The following is an 8,891-nucleotide window of genomic DNA, read 5'->3' as shown; positions in this document are numbered from 1 at the left end:
GAGGAGCGGAAACGACCGTTAACGCTTCCCGGCAGGACCGCGGCGCCGGCTCCCTCCCGGCCAGCCGCCTCCCGCGCTCGGCGCCGGCGCAGCCTTTTGCGTCACCACTCTCGCCCGGCGCGCCGCGGTGACGACACCCCCTGCGGCCACCGCGCCTCGCGGAGGGGAGCGTGCCGCTGTTGCCATGGTGATGGGCCCAGAGCAGTTCCCCCTCCAACATGGCCGCGCTGGCGGAGGGCCGTGCCCCGGCCTGTGGGGTGGCCGCCGCCCCTTCCCCAGAGTCCATGTGGGGGGCTCCGGGGGGCTCTGGAGGTTTCTTTTGAGGACATATCTGGAGAGCTGTTAAAAGTAAACGGTATCGCAAGGCAAAAGGCACCGCAGTCAGACAAGCCCACAGCAGCTTGGGGTTCGGTGGTGGTGAAGCTGAAGGCATCATTTGCGCAGATATTGGTGTTTGTCAGGAGCATCTTGTGAGCAAATTACAAGCAGTGTGGACAAAGCCAGACCTCATTGATAATACGTACTTCCTGGCTGTTCAAAAGGACAGTTTTCGTCCAAACTGTGGGCAAATTTAAAAATGGTGTATTAGAAGAACATCACAATACTGTGGAGGAAAAGTAGGATTTTTTAAATAGAAGTGTATTAAATGGCCAGAAAACTACATCAGAAAATGAGGCAGCTATGACGTGAGACTCTGTTAGACATGAGACCTGCATACATCAGTTGAGCTATAGGAAGACTGTAATTACACATTTCAAGTTAAAAGAGCTGATAAGGAAAGCTGAAGTCACCAGGAAAAATACATAGTTGTAGAGGTAAGGATAATCACTTCTCAGCGTATAAGGAGAGTGAAAGAAATCCTTGTGATGGTAATATCCCACTGGTAATAGAAAAAATAAAATAAAAATTGCTAATAATGCAGAACAGTGTTTGATACATGCTTATGATTCATATTGAGAAGGAAGCAAGATGATAGTTTAATTGCAAAGCGCCAGTAACTTGTGTGCAAGAAAAATAAATGGGCAGAAAAACTATCTGCTGCTCATTTTTTTAAGAATTGGGAATTTTGGGGAAATTCCATAAAACCAGAGGAATGCTCATGTTGTGCCAGTATTCAGAGACAGAATTCCAGTCAGAAGTCTAGAAAAGAATAATTAATTTTATAAAATACCGAAGACAGCTGTATAATTAACACCAGTAAACATGATTACAGAAAATAATCCTGCTCATACAGGATTTGATTTGCTTTTGTTTGTGACAAGATTTACAGGTTTTGTCAGAAAAGATCAGTGTGGGTAAAATGTAGATTTTCTTGATAATTTTATTGTTTTACGTGAGGAGGTGCAGGAATAGTTGAGTGAAATGGTCTGGTTTAGGTTGTGTAGGAGGTCAAACAAAATGATGTGGCCTCATACCCCACTGCTGTCATTAACACTGAAACAAAGCATAAAAAATTGTGTTTGAGAGAACAGAGGAATTCCTTTTGTAACATCAGCTCTGACCCTGCAAGATGACTTTATTCATCCAGTTTAATAGGATTATTTACCAGTGTAAAATGATTCAATATTTACATAAATAATTTTCAATATTTACATAAATTACATAAATGTTTACAGGATCAGAATTAAAAATAGTACATTATTTCTTGTTATTGACATGTGCTTGCACTCCAATCTGCTTTTCCCAAACTGGATCTCAAAACTGCTTTTTGATCTTGGCGGTAAGAGGAGGGAAGGCAGCAGCTCCAGTGGCAGTAGAGCAATCCAGTCTGACTGCTGAAAAGACAAATTGACAGCTTTTCAGACAGCCCCATTTGGAATTCTGCCAGGCAATTCATTTGCTTATTCCTTTCCTTTTTTATATTACGTATGATTTTTTTTTTTTAAACAACTGTCCAGTATTTTGAAAGTAGCAAGCTGGTAACAGACCACAGAAGAGTTCTTTGACACGTACAAAAGTGTGATTGGATAGAACTGTTTGAGCTATGTTTGCTGTGATGCATATACGTATTTGAAACACGTGTGCTGGGTGGGATGCTGGCCATGTTTTAAACGTGCATTTGCAGATGGAGACTGTCTCTGGCTGTGAGTGAACGCTTTTCTTTGAAGGGTCGGTCCCCCCTCCAGGTGGGGATAAAGAGCTATTTTAGCTCCAGAAAAAGCTACTGGGACTTGACGGCAAAGCTTCTGCGATGTGTTTATTTAACTATAAAAGTTATGGGTGTGATTGCCAGAAGTTAAGGGAACAGTAGACCTGATGTATTTTCAGTGGGGGATAGAATTGGAGAAAGCAAACAAGAAATAAATGATTGGGTGAATAAGTGGAAACAGAACAATGGAGGTGCTTGGTAGGGATGGCTCAGTAACGCTTGTGCAAGTTGTCGTGGTTCAACCCCAGCCGGCAGCTAAGCACCACGCAGCCGCTCGCTCACTTCCCCCCCACCCCCGGGATGGGGGAGAGAATCAAGAAAAAAAACCTCGTGAGTTGAGATAAAGACAGTTTAATAGGACAGAAAGGAATGAAAAACAATGATAATGATAATAATAATATGACAATAGTAATACTAAAAGAATTAAACTATACAAAGCAGGTGGTGCACAATGCAATTGCTCGCCACTCGTTGACCGATGCCCAGTTAGTTCCCAAGCCGCGATCCCCCCTCCCAGCCAACTCCCCCAGTTTATATACTGGGCATGATGTCATATGGTATGGAATAGCTCTTTGGCCAGTTTGGGTCAGCTGTCCTGGCTGTGTCCCCTCCCAGCTTCTTGTGCCCCCTCCAGCCTTTTTGCTGGCTGGGCATGAGAAGCTGAAAAATCCTTGACTTAGTATAAACACTACTTAGCAACAACTAAAAACATCAGTGTGTTATCAACATTATTTTCCTACTAAATCCAAAACACAGCACTATACCAGCTACTAGGAAGAAAATTAACTCTGTCCTAGCTGAAACCAGGACAATATCCACCCCTTATTCTATACCATCTACATCATGTCCAGGTCCCACACTTTCCAATGCATTTTCAATTAATCACCACCACTTTTGCTGTCTTTTGATACATATACACACAGATATCATTCCCTTAATCTATAAGCCTTTAAAATGTCCATGTAAAATGTTCGTTGAGTTCATTCAGTCCATGACTTTGGACTCCATCTGTCATAACAGTCTGTCTGGGCAGGAGGGATGGTGCGAAGTCGCCTGTCGGCAGAGCAGGATCCGACTTTGGTGCAGTGCAGCAGGCAGATGACATTGGGCGCAGCAGGAGGATGGTGTGTAGCGTTGGATTGTTGCATGCTGCAGTCAGTCCTGGTTCCATCACTACTGCACTTTACTTGGTTTTATCAAAGTTCATTCTTTATTAATTTAGATAATTCTTACTGTAATACTGTAATAAAATAGCTGCATGGGAGAAATTTATCAAATTATTTTAATACCTAGGGGAACTGCTGAGGAGAACTGTGGAATGACAGTCTATTTATATTTATAGGTCTGTTCTGGAGCCTATTGAAATCAATGGTATAGGTCCATTATCACTCTTACATATACCATTTTCAAATGTATATATCAAGTTTGTATAGGTATTTTTTCCCATTTTGCAGATGGAGAGACAGAGGCCCAGAAAAGTTATGTCACCTGCTGATATGCCATTTACCTAGGTTTCCTTTTTCCCTTTCTCCCAAATTACAGCTGTCTTTAAGTCATGGCAACAAGAAGGGCTTTTTTGTTTTGTTGGTATGTTTTTCCTGAGAGGAATATTCCTGAGATGATAGTTGGAAACCTCTAGCACAATGAATGATAAAAACACAGAGCAAGCACCAAAGCAGATTACTGAATGGAGGTGACTAACTTCAGCCATACTAACACTTCTCCTAGGTAGCTTCAAAGGTAAGCCAGCGTTTTGTCGCCTTGGTGTAGTCACTACGGCATTACGGTTTCAATCAAAGTCTACAGAGGTAATTAAGTTTATACAATTGCCATAAAGATGAATGACTCAGTAGAGCACAAGCAATTTGTGCATAGTCAAGTGAGCTAATACAACACTCAGTACCAGAAAATCCACTAGGAAAAGAGACTCTCTAAATCCTCCGATGGCAGCTTGCACCGTTACTGATGCTCAGGTTAAACATTTGGGATATATAAGAAACCAGACTTGTGTGGTTCTGGTTCTCGTAATACTGTCTCTGGAGCTCATACAGCCTTCTTTTCTGAACGCAGTACTAAAAAACTTCTAATTAAATCATATGGGGCCTCCACTGCATTTTACAGACTTCAATGGGAAGTTTGGGTACAGAAGGAGTGTTACATCAATGCTTTAGTAAGTGGCTTACCCACTTTAAAATGAAGCAGTGTTTGTAGCGAAAGATGCCACCTTTTATAAAGCCAATGGATATCAGAGGGAGAAACAGACAAGCTTTTGGGCACTCTAGCTTCTCCTGAAGTCTGACTCAGATGCAGCAAACGACAAGTCCAAGCTGGGAACAAGTTACTGTAACTTTAACCTGATTATGTTAATCAATGAATCTGAGAGAAAAAGATAAATTAGATATAATCTAATTTAAAGAAACAGCATAGGTTTCTGATAAATTAGACAGACCTTGTTGCTTGTGCAGGATTAATTTAATCTCTTCCTGTAAGGACAGGTTAGAGTGTTGTAACAGCGAAGAATTCTGTCAAATGTTTTCTTTTGGCTGGAGAATTGTTTGGGTGTTGATATGTCAAGGATGGATGAAATTATTAGAAAACATATAGTCTGTTCAGCTGTGATGGGAGCAAAACCAGACTACCAGTTAATGAGAATTCAGCTGGAACAGAGTCTGGAGTCTTATAGGTGAGGAGAAAAGGGGAATTTTCAGAACTGTGATAATGTTTCTGGTCCAACTGAAGCAACTTCTCTTTCCAAAGCTGTTTGGCTCATGCAGACATAAACATTATACTGTCTATAACACGCACAGACCTGCTAAGGCTGTAAGTCAAAGTTTCACATGGATAAAGATGAGATTTCCTTTGTAGTCTGAGAAAACATTAACCCACTCATTGTACGTAACCAGCTTCTCTTCTGAATGAACTTCAGCAGGCTCTCAGGATATGTTTATCCATTGCAGGGCAATGTATCCACATGTCTGCCTCCTTTTAGTGTATAGCTCTTTGACCAGTCTATTGTACGTTTAATTTATTTAGCCAGGACAAAAATTTTAAATATTAAACTTCTCTCTCAGGGTAAATAAATACATATCTAGTAGCAGGATCTTACAGAAAACTATGGATTCTCAATGGATAGGACGTTCTATGGATTCCTCTTCAGATTATAAAAATTCATCCTTAAGAAATACGAGACTATTGCACTTGTGCACTACTGATGCCAGGACACTCTCAGGCAGAAATGGAAGGCTTCATAGAAATGTTGCTCCAGCTTATCTCTTATGTTGCAGCTCTTTTATTAGATCAGAGAGCATTTTCTTTGTCTTTTAATATAAAGTAAAAATTGCAGTAACTCTTGGTTTGAAAAGACCCAGAAACAGGGGACAGTGGTGCACTGGAATGGGTACCTGCTGAAATGTTTACCAGGGGTTGATGGAAAGCAATAGGACAGCTCTGCAGGGAAAAGTGTTTTTTTGAAGCCTTGCATGATATACAAGAGGGAGAGAAAAAAGACACAGGTTTTTTACGTATCAGTTAATTTCTATTGGGGTATATGCATTAATTTCTCCTAATGATTTCTGCAAATTTGTTAAATTTTTGCCTAGCTTCTGCAAACAGGTTGCTTAAGATGTTGCATGACAGCATGGTATCAGCAGTTCCAACTCCAGCTTGCCTCCCACAGTCTTGAGAGTACCTTAAGAATAGTCTGATTTAATAAGCAGTGTATTTTGTGCCTTTTTATGTGTACTTTGAGTTTTGCAACTTTAGCAGTCCCATTTTGAAGATTTTCTTCTCCATATGAAGTGCTAGAAATTTGGTTTTAATTAAAACTGGATTTCTTGCATAATCACATGAATCCAGGAGCTTGAGGCACAAGTAATCTCAACATTTCAACACTTGGGATAAAATATGAGTACTGGTGGCAGAGTGTATAAACAGAATGCATTATGCAGGGAGCTAAAGCAACTCTTGGATCAAGAGTCTGAGGAAGTCTGAATACAGTGAGCATTACTACTGAAACTACTTTCTGAGTTTTGCTTTATTAATATAGGGCTTGAGGTCTGGGATTTGGGCTTCGACAAGTAAAGCAACATTTAATGTATCATTTTCCATTCCAGTTGCTGGTGATCCATATTCTAATTTTTAGTTTAGCAAGGTTAGCCTGGGAGGAAAAACACTTTGTTCCATTTGTGAGAAGCTTTTCCTTTGATTTTGAAGGAAATGGCACTTCAAGCTGATAACTATGGTTTCATTTTGTTTCTGGGTATTACCCCATATTTCTAAAGCAAGGTCTTGATGCAGTAAGATAAGCATGAATTGCTCAGCATTGAGTAATACTTGAAGTGTGCAGTTAGAGCTCTGCTTGCTATTTATACTTTGCCAAATTGACAGACATTCCTATTTCTCAGTTCACCAGGTTTCTGCAAAATGCCATTGACGACAATGTCACCTTTTCTTCTTTGAGTTGCAGTTCTATACTCAGGGCTAGATGTGGGCACTGTGAAGAAGGGGGATTGCCTTTGTCTGCACCTCCGTCATACAACTGGATGTGCATACTGCACCATATAGCACTAAGGGGAGGAGTGGGCTCCCTATGAAATGCCCCTCTGACTGTGGACTTTGTTACAGAGCTCCAATTCAGCCTCTAAATTCTGTGCATTTCCAGCTGTAGAGTCTGGGCCTTCCAGAGAGAATCTGATGTATGTGAGGTAATCATTGTTCTCACTGAGAACAAATGTCTCTTTGTGTTCCCACACATTTCCTAGTGTCTTCCCTAATTGCATGATATTCAACAGTGTGGTGGAGAAGCATCTGTCCTGCAACAGAGGAGACAGCGATATTCCTTGCTAGGCTGTGCTGGGTACCTACAAATGTGATTGCTCTTTCTGTGTGCCTGAAAGGCAGCTTCTCTATCTACAGGATTGGTTGTAGGTGAGTTTTCCCAAGGATCCTATATAGACATCATCATGGCAAGATGTCCTTGGATTATTTTAGCATCCAGGTCCTTTTATAACCCCAGTACTCCAAAAAACCCTGAACAAGTAAATGCAGCTCTAAGCTGCTTAATAAAATGAAATATAATAAAGAATAAATAATAGCCTTAGGAGGGGAGGCAGTTCAGAGCCATAATATGGATGGAGTAAGCTGTAGCTGGTTGGTTTTGTGACTGATACAGTATTTCATGTTATTTTTATCCTTCCAGTTAAAACCAGATACTGCCGTTCTTAAAGAGCAGTGAATCTATTTAATGATACCTTTAATAATCTCCTCTTTCTTTTGAAAGCAGTCTTTGGGAAGCAGAATGTCTCTCCCACTAATGGCTGTCTGCCAACTGGCTTTCATCTTTATCCTTTCTGATTCTGCAGTCATTTACCCATGTGAAGCATTTGCTCTCAGAACATGCAGTTTTTAGCTCCTGGCAGTCAAGATGAGAGAAATCAATGTAAATTGCTGGGGTGAGTGACCAGGAGGTAACAGTTGAAAGCCTTGGATATTGGGTGCTTCAGCCTGACAAGCAAGATGAAGTATGCATGAATGGGAAACTGCATAGAGCTCATGAAGGAGGATTAGTTACAGGACCTCAGAAAAGACTGTAAAAAAGAGCAAATAAAGAAGATCCCCTGAGGTAGAAAGGAATTATTTCTTGAGACTCATGTAAGAAGCTTCTGTGAATACTGGATGGGGCTCTGGGTCTGCAGAAACTAGTGGAAGAACCTGAGTTGACCTCAATACTTGGAGATCATTGTCTTCAAAACTACTTGCCTGTGGACCTTTTAAGATAAGGACTAAGGAAGCTAAGTATTCTCTGACAGAAGTTTCTTATAAGTAAAAGCATCTGCTATTGAGCAGCTTTAGGAAGGGGAGCCTTGAAATGGCTCCTGGAATTTGTTTGCCTACACTGATCTACACCACTGTGATTTGGGACTAGGCTCCCTGATATCTGAAGGAGAGACACTTTATTTTGACTCTGATTTGGTACTGTCAGACCCTAGTGCTCCAAGCCAGGTGAGCGTTTATGAGGTCTTTTTAAGAAGGTGTTGATTCTAGATTTTTTTTTAAATTATATGCAGCATCCCTGAGAGAAACATTTTGTATCGCACATCTTGGAATAAAATCATGGAAGTTGGCATTACTGCTAGTCAGTTGAAAGGATGCATGGAAAGAACTATGAGTGGATTCTCTGCATCCCGAGACATCTTTCTACTAGAAGAATATAGATTCAGTTACTATAAAACTTCCATGAAATATTGGGAGTATATGTGTATTTGACCTAGAAATGAACATCTGTCATAGATAATTGCTTCATGTAAGTTTGAATATTGTCTTTGAGCTTGGACTCTGAATCCCTTTGAGTTTGTGAGATGGATGCTGTTGATTTGACTCGGTCTCCCCTCAGCTGCTCCTCTAGAAAATTCAGCACTGCATTTCAGAACTACTTCTGGTCTTGATTCACCTTTCAAAGCTTTGCGCAGGTTTATTCTCCACTCTCTTTTCTTTATCTATCTGACCTAACTATGTGTATGGGAGACCACAGATTTGCATGAAGATGCTTACAGAAATAGCCTGGACACTTGTATTCAGTCAAATACACTTTAAAGATAGTTTGGATTGATATGATCTTTAATTTCTTTTCAGAAGCTGACACTTTCTTGTTCCCTGAAAATGGAAGATGGATGTGTTTCCCCGAAGTACAAGAGAAATTGTGTTTTGAAGCTGCTTTTCTAACAGTGGTCATGTAACACCATTT

This window comes from Gymnogyps californianus, chromosome 16 (assembly GCF_018139145.2).
Source record: "Gymnogyps californianus isolate 813 chromosome 16, ASM1813914v2, whole genome shotgun sequence".
Lineage (NCBI taxonomy): Eukaryota > Metazoa > Chordata > Aves > Accipitriformes > Cathartidae > Gymnogyps > Gymnogyps californianus.
The sequence above is the reverse complement of the archived record's forward strand: the minus strand, read 5'-3'. Positions refer to the sequence as shown.